Below are 18,166 nucleotides of genomic sequence, written 5' to 3'. Positions count from 1 at the left end.
CTTTCTTTCTTTCTTTCTTTCTTTCTTTCTTTCTTTCTTTCTTACACTTTCATGGACAGCATGAAGGAAGCAGAGCTAACAGACTTACCCTTGTTGTACAATGCAGTCAGTGACCCATACAGTGTTCACTGTGGGGAAGTTGTCAGTCAGCAAGTTAATGAATTGTGAATTGTAAACTAATAAATTAAATGTGTTGACATCAGACGATATGAGGATCTGATTCTTATCTCTGATCACAAGATCCTATTGTTAGAGAAAGCACACTGATGGCACGGTGGCTCAGTGCTTTACACTGTTGCCACTGTTGCCTCACAGCAAGAATGTCCCGGGTTCGAACCCCGCTCCGTCCCAGGTCCTTCCTGTGTGGAGTTTGCATGTTCTACCCATGTTTGTGTGGGTTTCCTCTGGGTGCTGCGGTTTCCTCCCACCATCAAAGACATGTATGTTAGGGTTAATACGTCAGTGCCCCTGACCAAGGCAACGGCAAAAGAACTGGAGTTGGTCCCCGGGCGCTGCACTGCGGCTGCCCACTGCTCCTACTTCTAAGAAGGTTCCTAGTAGAGGATCTGTCAAATGCAGAGGATGAATTTCTCCATGGGGATAAATAAAGGATAACTTAACTTAAGCACCAACATACTAATACTAATAATACTAATTATTATTTTTGCATATAGCCAGCATGAAGGAGTTCATACAGTATCTAATCTCATGTCAGGGTGAAGTAGGCTAGTAGTAGTTTCAGATCCCATTTAGATTCCATATTTAGATTTCCATATTTACCGTACCCCCCTCCATATTTGTACTTTTTGATTACCGTAAATTCCGGACTATAAGGCGCACCGGTGTATAAGCCGCACCTGCAGAGTTGACTGTTTTTTACATATATAAGCCGCACCGGTCTATAAGCCGCGGGTGTTTTGATGTTTAATTACCATATGTAAGGCTTCGTGCACAGAGGGGATTGTCGGGAAAGAGATGGCTGTTTGGGGAAGCTCCCATTTATTAACATTTCAACAAAACAAAAGTCAGGTCACTAATCCCCAGACAAAATCACACATTGTGAGATGCTTAAAAATCACCATCGGCGGGAGCTTTACTCCAGATGCTGTGCAGCCAAGAACACAAGTGAAATTCGTTCTCTCGTGACCTGTGGTTCTCAACGTGATGGACGATTCACCTTTCTTGTTAACAGTCCTAGTGAGAGGCAGGTCGAACGTCAAAGGCACTTCATCCATATTTATGATCTGCTCCGGTCCGATGGAATATTCCTTGATCTTTCTTTGTGTGAATTCGCCGAAGTTTGTAATTTTCTCCTGGTAGTCGGGAGGGAGTTGCTGACACAGTCGTCCGCGCCCTGACGGACAGTCCCTTTCGTCTCGGGTTTGTGCATGATCCTTTGCTGCTGCTGCTGTTGTTGTTCCTGTCTCGCTACTGTCTCAGACATGGCTTTCAGGCTCAATCGCCGCCATCGTCGTAACACAGCCAGTTCTCCATCTTTTGAAGCATGATGTTAGATTACAACGAGCTAGTTGTGTGGCTTAGCCTTCCAAAATGTTGCTGTTAGTTTTTTAGAATGTAATACAGAGAATTGGGAATGTTACATTCAATTTCATTCAGACTGTCTTTCAGGCTCAATCGCTGCCTTTTTCCCCCCGGAGCGAGGGAGGAGGGAGGGTGTTTTACCGTAGTGGCTGAGAGAGAGTAGTGGCACAGTGCTCCAATCAGGTCGCGAGGCACATTTTTTGCAACATCATCCAATCAGGGTCTCGCTCTCATAATGTCTGTCTTGCTCTCGTTCTGCCTCATACCAACATCCATAGATTTTGGAGGTTCCCGAGTGGCCGTTTGCTGGAAAAATCCATAGATAAGCCGCACCGTTATATAAGCCGCAGGGGGCAAAAAAGGCCAAAAAACGGGAAAAAAGCCGCGGCTTATAGTCCGGAATTTACGGTACATTTAGATAACATTTCTATGGTGCAATTACTTTTGTGTTACATCTTCACCCATAATATTTTCATCTCTTAGCATTTAATTTTATTCTCATCTGAACTTCCATGGCAAATTTGTTCAACTTGAAAAACAAACTTCCTGTGGTGTAAAGTTCACAGCCCGTGACATCGTCATCAGGTTCGGTGGAGTCGCCCTTTGGACTTCCTTCTCCGTCTTCATATCACAGGCTTTATGGTTCAAACGTTCACATCTTTATTATCCCCGAGGAGCAATTTGTTGTACAGCCAGCAGTAACCATATAATCATCAGACAAAGTCAAATACTGAGGTAACACTTTACAGGTTAGCATGATGGTTGGTACCAATGGATGCATTCGGTCTGGTCTTCTAGTTTCATGATGCTATCAGTATCGTCACTATAGCTTTATAAATGAGTCTGCTACAGCCTCTGAAAGATAGTCATGTTGTCCACTGGAAGTGTCTTGCAAAAAGGGCACAGTCAGAGGTTAAAAAGGCAGCAGTTTTGGCGCCACCTGGGGGTCTACCTGTGCACGTCCCTGTGTGAGTGCAAGCTGGAAATGGCATCGTCATGATTGGATGACTCACTCATGCTCCTCCTTACGGCATTGTCATGATTGGATGACTGGCTGTCAGTCACACTCCTCTCACTGGATTTTTTCCCCATGGAGAAGGCACTTACATTAGTAGTTATTTAAGCATACAGTTATTTGACTTTTGTTTGGTTTGATTTCATTTATTTAATTATAATACAAATTAATTCATTTGTCATACTTTTTGAACAGGTTAGATAAATTGGTCAATAATATCACTACAGTATTAGACAGATATGCTACTAATACTGTACCTTGTCTTTTCTCTTTATAAATGAAGGTAAGACTGTACTATCTTGGGTGGGGGGAGTGACTTGAGACTTGGGACTTGACTTGCCTTAACTAAGGACTCGACTTGACTTGACTTGATATAACCTGTGACTTGACTTGACTTGACTTGCAAAAAACAAAATGACTTGGGACTTGCTTGAGACTTGGACCAAATGACTTGGGACTTACTTGAAACTTGGACCAAAGTGACTTGGTCCCATGTCTGCATATAACGCATTTCAAGGACTCAAAAAAAAATTATTTCATTTTATTTTATTCATTTTGATTTTTAAATAATAAATACATGCTCAAACAAGAACAGCACAAGTAGGCTACAGGTGAGCTGACATCAAACAAGCATTGAGTTGGCTATAAATTAAATAATTTTCATTGTACAAATATAAATAAAGACAGATATGATAAATGAGTACATCAATTAGACTTCAGGGTTATCACATCATTGGATAATGCACGCCTACAAAAAGTAGGCTGCCTGCTTTGCACCCTCCCCTTCTGCTCTCGCTCGCTGTAACCCGATCCCTATGTGAAACAAGCGAGCAGGCAGGCTCTGTTTAGCGAGTAGGAGGAGAGAAGTGCGCGCTCCCGCGAGGGGGTGCAGGTCCCGGCAAGGAGGCGAATCTCGGCATGACACCGGGTGGGATCCAGATTAGGCTCACTGAGTTTCTCCTCCCCCCTCTCTCTCCCCACTTCCTCATGAGATGAGACAGAGTATTTTACCAGATTTCAAGCCCATATATGGTGGTGATAAGAGAATTCTTGGCACCCAAACTCATTGCCACATCCTCTGTTCACTCTACACACATTTCCTGCATCCTTCAAAGCTGTAGTAGGTGATCTGACAACAGACACAGACTGACTGAAAACTCTACGGACTATTCATTGAAACAAGGCCAGATGTCCACCTCAATAGGCCTCTTAAGGAATGGCAGGTAAAATCTGTCTAATGATTTGGATAATATTGCTATGTCTATTATTATGTTTTTGTTATTGCACTTATGGGAGAGAAAACAATTACAGATTAACTACAAGTGGCAAACATTAGCCTATCCCTAGAAACACATTTTACACTGCAAAATGTCTTTGATTGCCTGTAGTGTCCCAAAATCTACTGTCTTGTCACACTGTAGCTGTATGGTGTAAGACATGTTGGTAGTTTTCCACTCGTGATTGGTGTTGCAACTCATTTCATTGAACTTTTGCACACATTTCGTTTGAACTAACAATGTAATTGTGTTGAGAAAGCCGTAAACTGTTTGGCAGTTAATATTTTGGGGTTTATTAAGGAGTGTAGCCTATATGGGTTAGTGAAGAAACTTTAGTTTTAAGGCGGACCGATGTGTGAGATCGAAGGTGCTGCTGCGTTGCCATTTTAGGAGCACACACACACACACACACACACACACACACACACACACACACACACACACACACACACACACGAGACACAAGATGGTGAGCCAACCCCACAGAGTAGATCTGCTGTCTACGGTTAGCCTGTTGATAAACTTGCTGCCAGGAGTGTTGGGATTTGTTTAATTGAACTGAATTTGGAGATATAATTGGAACTGAACTTGACCTGAATTGAAGTGTCACATATTTTATAATAGTTTTGTTTTCATAAGTGTCATATGAAGGTAGGCCTACTTTTATTTGGAAATGGTGAAATTGTTATTTTACCAGTTAAAGGATGTAGATAGCCTACTTATAGACCAGTCTAATCTATTATAACAAACCATCTAACCTAAACTATTCCTAACCTGGAGAAAAAGTGAGTTCTACTTCTAGCTTTTTGTTACCTGCAGGGATTATTCATTGTTTTTTTTTAATACTTTATTTTTACATCTTTTTTTCAAGAGAAAATACACACAGGACAAACAACAACAAAACAACAACAACAACAACAACAGGAGGTCAGGAGAGGTCACAAACTATGCTGTGAAGCAACAGTTACACAATACAATGTTACCGTGGGCCAACTAATGTAGTTGTATCAGCTAGGATATTTGCAAAAGTCACTCACTATGGATCAGGAAAAGTGTTGGGATTATTAATTGTTTTTGAATGACTATTATATATAATTGTCTTTGTAGAAGGAGTCTCTTGCACGTCAGCCCCTCCGCAGTGGGAGGTCGGTGCTCTCAGAACAGGACAGTATAATAGAGAAGGAAGATTCTGGAGCACTCAATTCACTGGAAAGTGGTTTTAATAAGGTGCAGTGACTAATTTCCACGCACAGCGTCTTCATCAGAGTCAAACAATGATGGCACAAAAACAAGTGGTTTAAAAAGCCTCCCAGTACACCTAACATTCTGTCATTGACTAATCGGGGTGGGAGGTGTATCACTCAATGAGCCAATACATATGCAGCACTCAAACAGGGGAAGGCACAAGAAATAACAGCCAACCCACAGCAAACAACAAGATAAGCAATATATAATAAGCACAATAAAATAACATCAGCCGATTCCTCCTAATTAGCAAGGTACAAGTTATAAGTTACAGAAAACACGAGGGGCTTAATTCTTCATTGAGTCCATTTGGTTCAACAGTATTGAGACTGTGGATCCAGAAAGCCTCTCTTCTCAGCAGTTTGTTCACAATGTCGCCCCCTCTCTGTGAGGAAGCGACTCTCTCAATCCCCCACAATTTGAGAGTGGCAGCATAATGACGCGCTATTGCGTAGTCCATGTTGTGATATGTTGTGATGGCCGCTTTGTGTTCGGCAATGCGGGCTTTGAGCGCCCGTTTGGTCTGGCCAACGTACACTAGCCCACATGGACATTTGAGAATATACACAACATGTGTGGTGCTGCAGTTTATGAATGAAGTGATATTGTATTTCTTGCTGGTACGTGGATGGACAAAATGTTTGGTGTCAAATGAGTTGGAACAGTGTGTGCAGTGACCACATCTGTAAAAGCCGGGGGGGGGGGGGGGGGGGGGGGGGGGGGGGGGGGGGGGGGCGGGTTACCACGTAGGCTTACAGGGAGGGGTCATGGCGCTGTGTACCAGTCTGTCTCTGAGTGAACGGGATCTCCTGAACGCAATGCGAGGGGGTTCAGCACACAAAGGTTTCATGGTGGGGTCGCTCTGTAGAACATGCCAGTGTTTTTTGATTATGTTTTTTATTTCTCCACCGATAGGGGAGAACTCAGTTGCAAAAAAGAGATGTGGTGCGGCAGAGGTAGAGTGCATGGATTTTTCCAGAAGGCGGGCTCTAGGAGTGCACACAGCCCTCTGATAGGCTGTTTTGATGTCCGTCTCGGGATAGCCTCTGTTCAGGAAGCGTTCTGTCATTTCTACTGCTTTGTGTGTGAACTCCTCCTCGGTGCTGCAGTTCCTCTTTAGTCTCAGAAATTGACCTGTGGGAATGTTTTTAATGAGTTGTCTCGGATGATGGCTGTCGGCTCTCAGTAACGTGTTTCTGCTGAGAGGTTTCCGGAAGATGGTGCTCTCCAAACCTCCGTGTCCGTTTTTATAAATGGTTAGGTCTAAGAAGTTTATTTTGTCCATGGAGTGTTCCACTGTAAACCGTAGGTGTTGTGTAGTGGAATTGATATAGTCCAGAAAATTGTTGAGTTCATCAGTGGTACCAGTCCAAAAAAACAGAATGTCATCAATGTACCTTTTCCATAGTGTGATCTTGGAGAGGAATTGGTTGTTAGCTGAGTTATGAATAAATTGCTCTTCCCAAAACCCCATGACCAGACAAGCATACGACTGTGCAAAAGAGCTTCCCATACTGACCTCTTAGGTGCAAAGGGGACCGCCTTCCATTCCGAAACACCACCGTTCCGACACCCCCCCCACTCAGAAACCCCCCCATTCCGAAACCCCCCCACTCCGAAACCCCCCCACTCCGAAATTGATTTTCAAGTCCATATTTCTCAGAGTTTCCTGCATTCCTGCAGCTTGAAATAAACGTTTATTATATGTCACTGTCTTCATATAATTTCGCTATAGCAGTAAACACGAGCCTGCTGCATTCAGATAGATACAGGAATGTGAACGTTGGATACATCCTAAAATCAGCTGTGGATCACAGACATGTTTGCACTCTGTGTTGTTCAGAATCGCGCAAGCCGCTGCTCAGGGACTGGGCACAGCTGTCCCGCTTGCTTTCTCCCGCACTCCGCAAAGAAATAGGCTACACCTTGACAATGCACACTCTAGTTAAGCGCGTATCGGGCCCGGAGCAGTGTTTTTATTTTAATTTTTTGGCACAGACTTTCCACTCTGCTGGTCTAAATAGCCTACCAGGTGTGGTCTTGCGCATTCCAGGCTCGCAGTTTTCTGCAGGTGCACAGAGATATCTCTCTACAATCACTAAACATTGTTCATTTATATTGTCTTGCCATACAGTTTGTTACATTTGTCAAATGCGTAATCCGAGAGCGCAAGGATCTGTTCCACAGCAGCATATTCAACTGATTATTTATATCTCCTGACACGCCGACAGGATCTAATCATAAATGATGTTTTCTACACATCTAAAGGTGAGCTGTTACACACGCCCACATTCATACCGTGAAAAGTGTTTGAAAAAAATGTATTGTAACTTTGAGTCAAATGCTCACAGTTGAATAAGGTTCATTGAGTCATATTAGCAAGATGAGGACGTTCTTATTTGTGAATGCCAGTCGGGTTGAACTGATTTTGTTTTATGAAAATCTGAGGAAATTTTGCTTCCCCATTCCCGATGGTCTAGCGCCGCCTATGCATATTTTCAATAAAAAACAATGAGTTGCAGTGTTTGATGCAGGAAACTCGAAGAAATATGGAATTGAAAATCAATTTCGGAGTGGGGGGGTTTCGAAATGGAGGGGATGTCCCCATTCGGAATAGCGATGCCTTTAAAAAAATGGGAAAACCCCTCCATTACGAAGAATGGAGGTCGATCTTCGGAGTGGGGGGGTTTCGAAAAGGCAGGGTGTAACCAGGTGCAAAAACACTATACAGTCGATAGGCCTGCACCTATCTAAATTACGCATGGGGAGAAGTACAGCATGCCTCACGCAAATTGTATTACATGGACTGCGAGACGGGAATCTGATTGATGTAACGCCCAGGCATTGCCAGGACACCTGTGAATAATTCTGGTGGTTAACACCGCCCAAATCCCGTTTGCACCGTGCATAAATGATTTGGCAACCCTCTAATCTGCGCTTGTGCCCGTTGTTGTGATAATTTATGCTCCCCCGTGAGTAATGGCATCCTCACGAGATTTTGGGGCTGTTTTAACTTAAAAACAGCGAGGTCTACCCAAACAATTATATCATTTTTAAACTGTTTTGTTTCTGAATAAATTATTACAATTATGCTCCCGTGAGGTGGGGATGCTTTTTTTGCTGCTGTGCAGGGGTGCAACACTCGGCATACCACCTGGTCAAATGTGCAAGGCGGACGGTTATCTTGCCTGCGTTAAGGCACACGCAAACAGGTGCGCAAGCGCTAATAGGGGATATCACCTGTACGAAGATAGGTCCCATTGTGTTTTCCCTCAAATGTCAACATGAACCGTGTCCATATTTGACATCTTACTTGCCTCGAAGTATAGCTTCACATGGTTGAAAGCCGCCCTCTTCTTAGCAACAGCTGCCGTGAGATCAGGGAATATGAGGACCCATTTCCAGTTGTGAGAAATCGGCCCAGCTTCTCTTCCACGTCGGAGGATTTCTTTGCAGACATTGAAAAAATGAAGCCTCCTGGCTTAGGCTGTATGTTCAGCCTGGGGATGAAATCATACAGCAAATACTATAGTTAAACTCTAAAATATTAATTGAAGGGGAAGGGAAAAACATATTTTGTGAGAATGTATTTGGTTGTGGGGTTTGGTGTATAGGCTAAATGTGTGTAAAGATAAGAAACGTATGAGTCATAACCAGGTCATTATTATTTATTTACAGTATTGTATTGTATCACATGATACAAGTGTTTGTCTAAAGTGAAGACTGTTCCACCTAATAAAGATGTGTTCAAAAATAGTAGGTCAACCACTTAATAAACTCTATGAATCAGCCTACCATAACATACTAAGGCTGGCCAACAACATCGCCTCTGACCCCAACCATGTCCTGAACAGTAAATACAAGGGTTATAGAAGAAGTAGGCGAGCACTCAAAAATGTCCTTTGAGAAACCTTTCAGCGCCAAGCCTTCTTCAGCATTGTGTTGTGTAAGGCGGAAATGACGACTGAATACATACAGACCGGAAGTACAATAAATAATTCAATGAAGGTCTATACAGGAAAAGGTATAGACCTTTATTGAATTATTGATTTCCTGTATAGACCGTTATTGAATTATTGATTGTACTTCCGGGCGGTCTGTATGTATTTAGTCATCATTTCCGCCTTACACAACACAACGCTGATGAAGGCTTGATGCTGAAACGTTCGTTGTGTGCCGTCCCAGGTGACCTATTAAAATTCTCAAAGGACATTTTTGAGTGCTGGCCTAATTCTTCTATAACCCTTGTGACTTTGTGTGGCCCTGCACCTTAATGCAACTCGATTTTTGAGTGTACTCGCATTCGGTGAGTCTGAACAGTAAATACAACCTGTTATCTTCAAACCAAAGATACAGGGCTCTATCGTTGCATCGGCCTATGAACTGCGCTCAACGCCAGATGCAGCGCTGATCAGTGGGCGTGGACCAGCGCACTTGATATTTTGGTATCGGCGCTACACGCAGCATTAAGCATTACAACCACGCCTTTTAAGCGTAAAATTATGCACTATCTGCTGATTGGGTAAGTGCAGTAAACAAATCACATGCTTCACTTTTCAGCTCCAATTCCACGGAGCGATCCAGTCCGGCTTCAAAGCCGAGGGCTCTGATCTCCCCCCTCCCCTTTTATCCCCTCTGTCTGTCTGGCTATTATTCCATATTATTCTCAAACCAATCTAACTGCAGTTTAAATACTGCAAGCATGTAAATACGCTACACTATAGCAAGATCAAAGTGAAAAGAATGTTCTAAAAGCATCAGCTAGAAAAATATAGCCTATCCCTATATGATGAGATTAATTAGATTGGTGAAAGTTTATCCAGAATGATATCGTTTTGCTACCTTTTCTTCTCCCCTGCTAGGATGGTAGGATATGCACATAAATATAGCCTACATTATGTAAAGTCATTGCATAAATGTGTTTTTATTGTAAAACTAAAATGTGAAGTAGCTAGAGCCAATTTATTGGAGCGGACATCACATAGCACATGCCAGTAGAACCGCATTACACTGTCACTCATCTAAATCACGTTAAATCTACAAGGGATATATATAGCCCCAATATGACATATATGTTTCACATAGGGTGGTGTTTTCATTTCGATGTTTTATTTGGTCCAATGTTGAAATGTTCTACAATTGCAGGTTGTGTTACCATTACACATTATTTAGATCTACCTTTATATCTATTTCGGCTCATTTGGTTGCTATTTAGTAGCGAAATGGATTAGTCCAATGCATGCTGGGAGATTTCACAACTTCTTTTTTCTATGGGACGTGTGTTGTGTCTGTCTGAGCGAGGGAGTCAGAGAGAGACAGTCGTATTGTGCCTGTCAGACTGAGGAGAGAGGGAGAGAGTGACACCGAGAAGGGTGACAGAGGAGAGCCAGAGGGGAGTGCTCCGCGCAACTGGCGCACTGAATAGGCCTGGTTTTCAAAAGCGCTAAGCGCTAAATTTACGCCAGGTGGGAAGATATCATTAGGCCGGTATTTAAGGCCGACACGCCCATTCTCGCCCATTCAGGGAGTGCGCCACGCCCATTCCGCCTAAAGCGCATTTGCCAGCGTAAAGCCATGTTGATATCTTCCCGAGGCAGGCGCAAGGCACGTTTTTTTGCGTTTAAGGCCCGTTTTAGCGCCGAAGGCCTGTGGGAGAATAGGGGCCATAGGGTCCCACAATTGAATAGGGTTAGGCTGAAGCACGGTGTTGTGCATCAGTCAATCCTAAAACTAAATATGGAGCTTATATCCCAGATCAAATGTGTGTTAAAATGCCTTGAATATTGTCCTTTGTGATTGTAATGTTACATTGAATGTATCTTTGTGCCCTGTCTTAATGTTTGTCTTTTTTGTGATGTTGTAAATGGAGCTGCTGTGATGCAAGAAACATTTCAGACTTGCTCTGACTAAAGTATTGTCGTATCATATCGTATTTATATTTTCTTTTAAACCTCAGGAGGATCAAATCTCATCATAACTGACCCTGGTATTCCACCCTAGGATCCTGTTCAGATGTACAGTAGTGAAGCACTCTTGCATCAGGCTTCCTAGCCAGGACAGCCAAGACAGGTAAAACTGCACCTTATCTGGAAAGAAGAAATATATTAATATGTATGAGGCATGTGTGTTTCCGGAGCTTCTACTTCACTTTGATTGACAGTAACGAGTTAGATTGCCATTGTAAACAAGAATTTATTCTTAATGACTTGCCTGCTTAAATAAAACAATACGTTTGCTATACATTTAAACAAATTCCAGATTAATGTATTTTGAACAAATTTTGTACCACATCAAAACAATGAGCAAAAGGTCTAATAAAGAAAAATACTTAGGTTACTCATGGCCAGTGTACACTGCAACACATGTGATGTTCAGATCAGGTGGCTCATTCCAGTTACTGGCATCATGGTGCTGAAAGCCAGGAAATACAAGATACAAATATGAACCAGAAATGAACACAGAAATATTTCACAGACATAAAGGAATGTTAAAGAGGGAAGGGGAATCACTCTGCTGTGACCTCGTTGAAGAAATGCATATAAGTACTGTGTGTTTGTAGATTTGTACATAAGATCAGACAATGAACACATATTTACAATTAGATTGAATTAGAATTAGATTAGAATGATTTAGCCTACCTTTTGTAATCGGACTCACATTTTACAAGACGTGCATATCTATACCACTGGTATTGATGAGATTAGATGACATTTTAATGATCCCAGTCGAAACATTGAACAGTTGTGCTTTGAGTGTAAATTTTTTTTATTTTGATTTTATTAAGGACCTTTTATTAAGCTATAGTACCTAGCTGGGGCCATAGCAACCAGCTAGTCTTCCTGGGGTCCACATAAAAACACAAAAACAATTACAAAATATAGCCGCAAGCGGCAATACCAGGGGTTCAAGCCTATTGCCCCCGAAGGGGCTTGAATATCTGTCATATCTGTCATTGGGCCACATTTCAGGGATTGGCCCAGTGGTATGGATGGTTAAAAAACAGGAAATGAGGTGTTGGTAATATCACCAAACTTTGGTTAGTGTAAGCCTTAGGGTTTCTGAGATATACACAGTTTTACGGAAGGAAAAGAATAAGAAGAAGAAAGAAACATAGCAAACACAATATGGCTTCCAGCCCCCTTCGGGGGCTTGAACCCCTAACTATTGTTGAACTTTATCAGGGAGCAACGATGAAGACAGAGAAGCTGTTGGAAATACTGGAGGATTTGGAAGACGAAGAGCTCACAGGCTTCCAGTGGTACCTGCAGAAGCCTGACAGCCTGGGTGGATTCAAAGCCATTGCAAAGTGCAAAATCAAGAATGCAAGCAGGCAGGACACAGTGGATGCGATGGTGGGGATGTACAATGAAAACATTCTGGAGGTGATGAAAATAGTTCTAAAGAACATCAAGAGGGAAGATCTAGTGCTGAGATTGTCAAACAGCAGCTCAGGACCCAAAGGTAAGTCATGAGCAGAGAGAGAAAAATACATAAAGTATTTTGATACAAATTACAAATGCTTGCTATATATATATATTTTTTTTTTACAAAGGTCATTAAGGCTTGTTAAGGCTCTCCATGTGATTCTCCGTGGATGTGCGCATTGTTGTAGAGTTCAGCCTACTCACCTGGGTCTCTTGGTGAGGAGTCTCTTGTAGGCATGAACCTGGCTCAGTTCTTGAAGCTTGCGTTGTCACAGGCACACTGGAAAGAGTGTGATGGAGGTCCCTTCTTCCCATAATCCGCTGGCCAACTGACGTGTTGACCAGCACCTCCTAAGTTGTCTTCCCTAGCCCTGAATATCGAAGCCATAGGCCAGAAATAGAACTCCCACTGGTCTCCCACTGGAGATGGTGACATTCCCATTGTGATGGCATCGGTGATGATGTCATACTTGACTATGACATCATCAGCAAGAACACATCATCACATCTGTCATGATGTCACAGGCAGCATTGTGAGGTTGCAGTGATCATGTCATCACCAGAGTGTGATCCAGCGTTGATGCGAAAACGTTGAAACAGCATACTTAAAGCATGAAAATAAACAATAACAGCTGCCCTCGGAGCAGATTCTGCCTCTCCAGCAGAACTTCCACAGCTCCTTTGTGCTGCGTTGTGGCATAAAACGGAGAAGGGCATGCTTTGCCAGAGGAAATGGGAGATCTCCTTGAGGAAAACAGAGAGAGAAGGTAAACACTGCCCATGTGCTTATATTACTGAGATTATTAATGATACAAAGTGGGTTGATTACCGGTAAAGCCATCCTTTAATTATTTAATAAAGTCCCACCGCCTACATCGACCTGAATAAATGCAGTGGATGGGAATAGGTCCAGACCCATATGAAGAGTGTGACAAACTGCGATTCACATGGGTCTGGATACCAGGCTAACATATTACTTATTATTACAAACATGTAATAATTTATTACATAAAGTGTTGTTACAAACCCTAACATATCTCTTAGGCCGTGAGCCAGTAGGGTTGGTCGGTACCATCTTGGGGGACTAACTTTCATAGTGATTTTTGGCAAGGTATACACTGCTAGAAAAGATGTGATAGCAATGCAGCAGTTGGCTCCAAATGTGTGCTCTCCCCCATTTTATAACACTACCAAGCATATTCTTCACGTCTCCTGCCTGAAATGACATCCCCCAAATTAATCATGATATCCCCTGAACCATAAGACCTATATGCATGTTTCTGGTCTCCTTTGATAGGTAACAAGCTAAGCAATATGACTATTACAATATTAATAATTATATTATAACTAATTACTATAAGTCCCATCAGTACAGATGTAGACTCAGTCTCAGTCTCTATCCATGGTGCTGTTGGTGGCACTTTCCAATTGTCTGGCAGCCGAGACTATTGTACTACAGTACAGACATTAAAAAATGAATAATAATACAAAATTTATCATACTTTGTTTTACATACTTTAATAACCTAATCAATAAGTATTCCAAGTCTTCCACATCTTCATCTTTATCAGAACTTTGCACACTCTCTGAGGTGGATGCCTGGTTCTCACAGTCTGCCAGTCTACACGTCAGTACACCTGAGGCGATTTACAACACACATACATCTTGGGAGTGAACGTGTTTTCCTTCCACTCTTTGGATCAAGTTCATTCCATCAACCACTGTAGCAGAGTTCCCTGGGAGTTGCTCTGCTACATTTTTCTGCAACTTTGTGACCAAAGTAGCTTCATTTGTTCAGCAATCCATCTAGTGTGGACAAAAGTCCAACGGGGTGAGAAAGGATCTCCTCCATACATTCATATACTGCACCCTTGTCCCACCACTTTGATGCATCCAAACAAAGACCTGTCTGCCCTCCAGCTTCATATCACTTCTCTCTTCTGACACATATCACTGAATGTATTCAGCATGTTTTTCACTGGTTTATGGAATTTCTTTGCTGGTGGGTCTTTCTCCAGTCTCTCATCCTTTAGGTTTAGTGTCTTCCCCAAGGACACTTCGACATGCGGACTGGAGGAGCCGGGGATCGAACCACCGACCTTCTGATTAGTGGACGACCCGGTCTACCTCCTGAGCCACAGCCGCCCCTTGTTTAGGCTGAACCTAGTCTCTCCCCAGACTCAAATATTACGTTGAATCGCTGCGCTCCGCATACTACATAAATGAGTCTGTACCACTTCACAGCCACTGCTGGGGTTTGGTGGGCACGTCTAGGGGGGTGAAATTGAATGAGTGACAGGTCGTAGCACCAATGAGAGAGTGGTTCGAAAAATGGGCTGCGCCTCCTGTGTTGTGTGATCGTAAAGTCGTTACTGATTGGGCAGGACTGTATCCATCCCTGGCATATGACTGGCCAAGTGAACGGTTCCCTCCCATTACCAGCCAGCTGGGGGGAAGCGTCCCATACCCAGAGAGAGCTCTGCAGCATGCAGTAACGTAGTGTATCAGCGAAATCTCATGGGTCTGGCGTCAAGACTAGGCTGAACCATGTTGTGCCTCTAGGAGTCTGTGTCTTTGTTAACTGTGACTTCAGTAGCCTGGTATCTCCATTTACTCTAGAATGGTAATAGATGCAGGTGTACTTACACTGGATTCATTGCTTAGCTTGTTACCTATCAAAGGGGACCAGAAACATGCATATAGGCCTTATGGTTCAGGCGCTATCATGATTAATTTGGGGGATGTCATTTCAGGCAGGAGACCTGAAGAATTTTCTTTTTCTTTCTTTCTTTCTTTCTTTCTTTCTTTCTTTCTTTCTTTCTTTCTTTCTTTCTTTCTTTCTTTCTTTCTATAGGGGGAATCTCACTGAGAGCAATGCTCTATTTTTCAGGAGTGTCCTGTTTAATTTCACACACAGATATTCATACGTGGAAGCTGACCAGTACGACCACAGTCTGATCTGCTGGACTGCTCCACTGGAGCAGTTGGGGTTGAGGGCCTTGCTCAAGGGCACCTCAGTGGTTGTAATGAGGGAGGGGGAAGTGCTGGCTTTTCACTTTCCCCACCCAGATTTATCCTGCCGGTCCCAGGGATTGAACCGACGACCTTCCGGTCACAAGCTCGCTTCTCTAACCGTTGGGCCACCACTGCCCATGCATATGTTTGGTAGTGTTATAAAATGGGTGATAGCACACATTTGGAGGCAACTGCTGCATTGCTATCACATCTTTTCTAGCAGTAGGTGTGTATAGCTTGCCAAAAATCACTATGAAAGTTAGTCCCCCAAGATGGTACCCATGGCCCAAATTTGGCGGCCTGGCACATGGCCTATCTAATGGCCCATTTCCACCGCTGGTATCAACGCGGCCCCACCCAGCTCGTCTCGCTTTTTTGTCTCATTCCACCGATCAAAAACGTGGACAGCCCGGGTTGAGTCGGGGTTGAGTCGTGCTGCTTTTGGTCCCTGCTCTGTTGAGGTTCTAGCGCTGTGAACCCGGGCTTCATACGGTGACGTGAAAACATTGTAGACGACTGATTGGTCAGGCAGAATCGTGTTTACTCTATCTACTGACTGTCAATGCAATGCTGCATACCAGTTTAGTGGGGTTACCTTCTCTTCTGTTATGTTATTTCCATCAGTCTTTTGTGTTGCTGCCTTCGCCTCTGGTGAAATAAAATCGATCTCCTTACTCAGCTTTAACATGGCGGTGGGTTTCAATTGTTTTGAGAGAGAAAAAGTCCGCTGCTCAGGAAGCCCTTGTAGTTGAGTGCAGCGTCGGCTCTGCTAGGCCGCAGGCGGGGCTTTGGTGAAGCCGCGGTCTTGCCTGGTGAGAGGCCGCCGGAGTAGAGGCTTCAAGCTGTAGCGCAACCCCCGTCCCTCGCGCAGCGCATGCATGTGAGTTTGACTAACAACAAAGTGATATCCATTCTCCTGGCCGATTGTCACATTTGCCCATGTACCCTGTGTAGGTCATTTAGAGGCACCAGTATTTCATAAACAGTTTAGAAGTTCTGTGTATGGATTTAATTTTAACGTTATATGTTATGTTATCCCCTGTTTTAGACTCTATTGATATTAACCTGGTCTGGGGCAACTTTAAACAGTTGTTTATTTCTGTAATTGACTCGGTTGCTCCAGCAAGGTCAGTTATAGAATTAAACAAAGGTCGAATCCTTGGTTCAACCAAGACATATTTGATGCAATCAGTGCAAGGGATAAAGCCCTGTCTAGATTTAAACAATCAGGTGACCAGGCTGACTTCTTGCAATTTAAGTCATGTAGGAATGAGGCCCAACATAAAGTTAGGGAGGCCAAAAAAAATCACTTCTCTGACAAAATAAATGAAAATAGGGATAATCCTCAAATGCTGTGGAAAGCCCTGAAAAATCTGGGCTGCACGACAAAGCCCGATAGAGATTCGAAGCCATCCATTACTCTATCAATCGATGGTAAAAATGTGAATAATAAGGCTACGATTGCCAACCATTTTAATTCAAACTTTTCTTCGGTTGCCCATAAGCTTGTGGAGAGTCTGCCTCCTTGTCTAGGAACCTATGGACAGACTTATATTCAAGATTTTTATAAACGATTAGGTGTTTCTCCAAATAGTTTCTCTTTTAATCTAGTGTCAGTGGAAAAAATAAAAAACATGTTGGAGGCTCTTAACTGTTCAAAATCCACTGGCCTAGACAATATCTCTGCCAGGTTTCTTAAGGATGCAGCTGGAGCGATAGCGCCATCTGTTGCCCATGTCATTAACTTGTCTTTGGAGCAAGGTATTGTCCCTAATGACATGAAGCACTCCAAAGTCATCCCACTTTATAAGAAAGGCTCCAGGTCAGACCCTGGTAACTATAGGCCCGTCTCCATTCTTAGTGTCACGTCCAAAATGTTAGAGAAAGTCATCCATGAACAGCTATTCGAGTACATCAATGAGACAAATCTGCTATATAAATTCCAATCTGGATTCAGGAAGTCTCATTCTACTGACTCATGTTTACTGTTCTTAACAGACTTCATAAGAACTGAAATGGATGCAGGTAAGCTATGCGCAGGCCCGTAGCTACCATTGAGGACACCGAGGTCATGACCTCGGTATTTTCTACACCAATTTTTTTTTTTTTTTTTTTTAAATAGCCCCGGTCCCCAGATCTATTAATCTGTCATTGATGATGATGGTGTCTATAGAAGGAAGAGAGATAACTCACAACATTCAGATTTTGCATTGAGGCTAGATTGGGGCTAGACTTTTGGGACAGTTCTATTGAAGTGACTGGGTAAGTAACTCCTCTGTAAGTGATGTTTGTGTAGATGCATGGGCCATTGTATTTAATTGAGCAGTATTCTGCCATGTGACCTGTATGCAGACTATAAATTATATCATATGGGGAGACATTTATTTTTTGGATCATTTTAAAGCAACAGCACAGTAAAGAGGATATTAATCTAACATGATGTATGTAGTTCTTTATAGATCTAGCCTCTTCATTTTGCTCTCAAAGTGCACCAGATTTAAGCATTTTACTTTAAAATGGACAAAATTTTCTATCCGGGGGGGCACAGCCCCCCCTGGGCCCCACACGCCGCACTAAAATGACCTCGGTATTTCTCTAACCCTGGCTACGGGCCTGGCTATGCGGCATGATCTTAATAGATCTGCAAA

This window comes from Poromitra crassiceps (genome assembly GCF_964638095.1).
Source record: "Poromitra crassiceps genome assembly, chromosome: 17".
Classification (NCBI taxonomy): Eukaryota; Metazoa; Chordata; class Actinopteri; order Beryciformes; family Melamphaidae; genus Poromitra; species Poromitra crassiceps.
The sequence above is the reverse complement of the archived record's forward strand: the minus strand, read 5'-3'. Positions refer to the sequence as shown.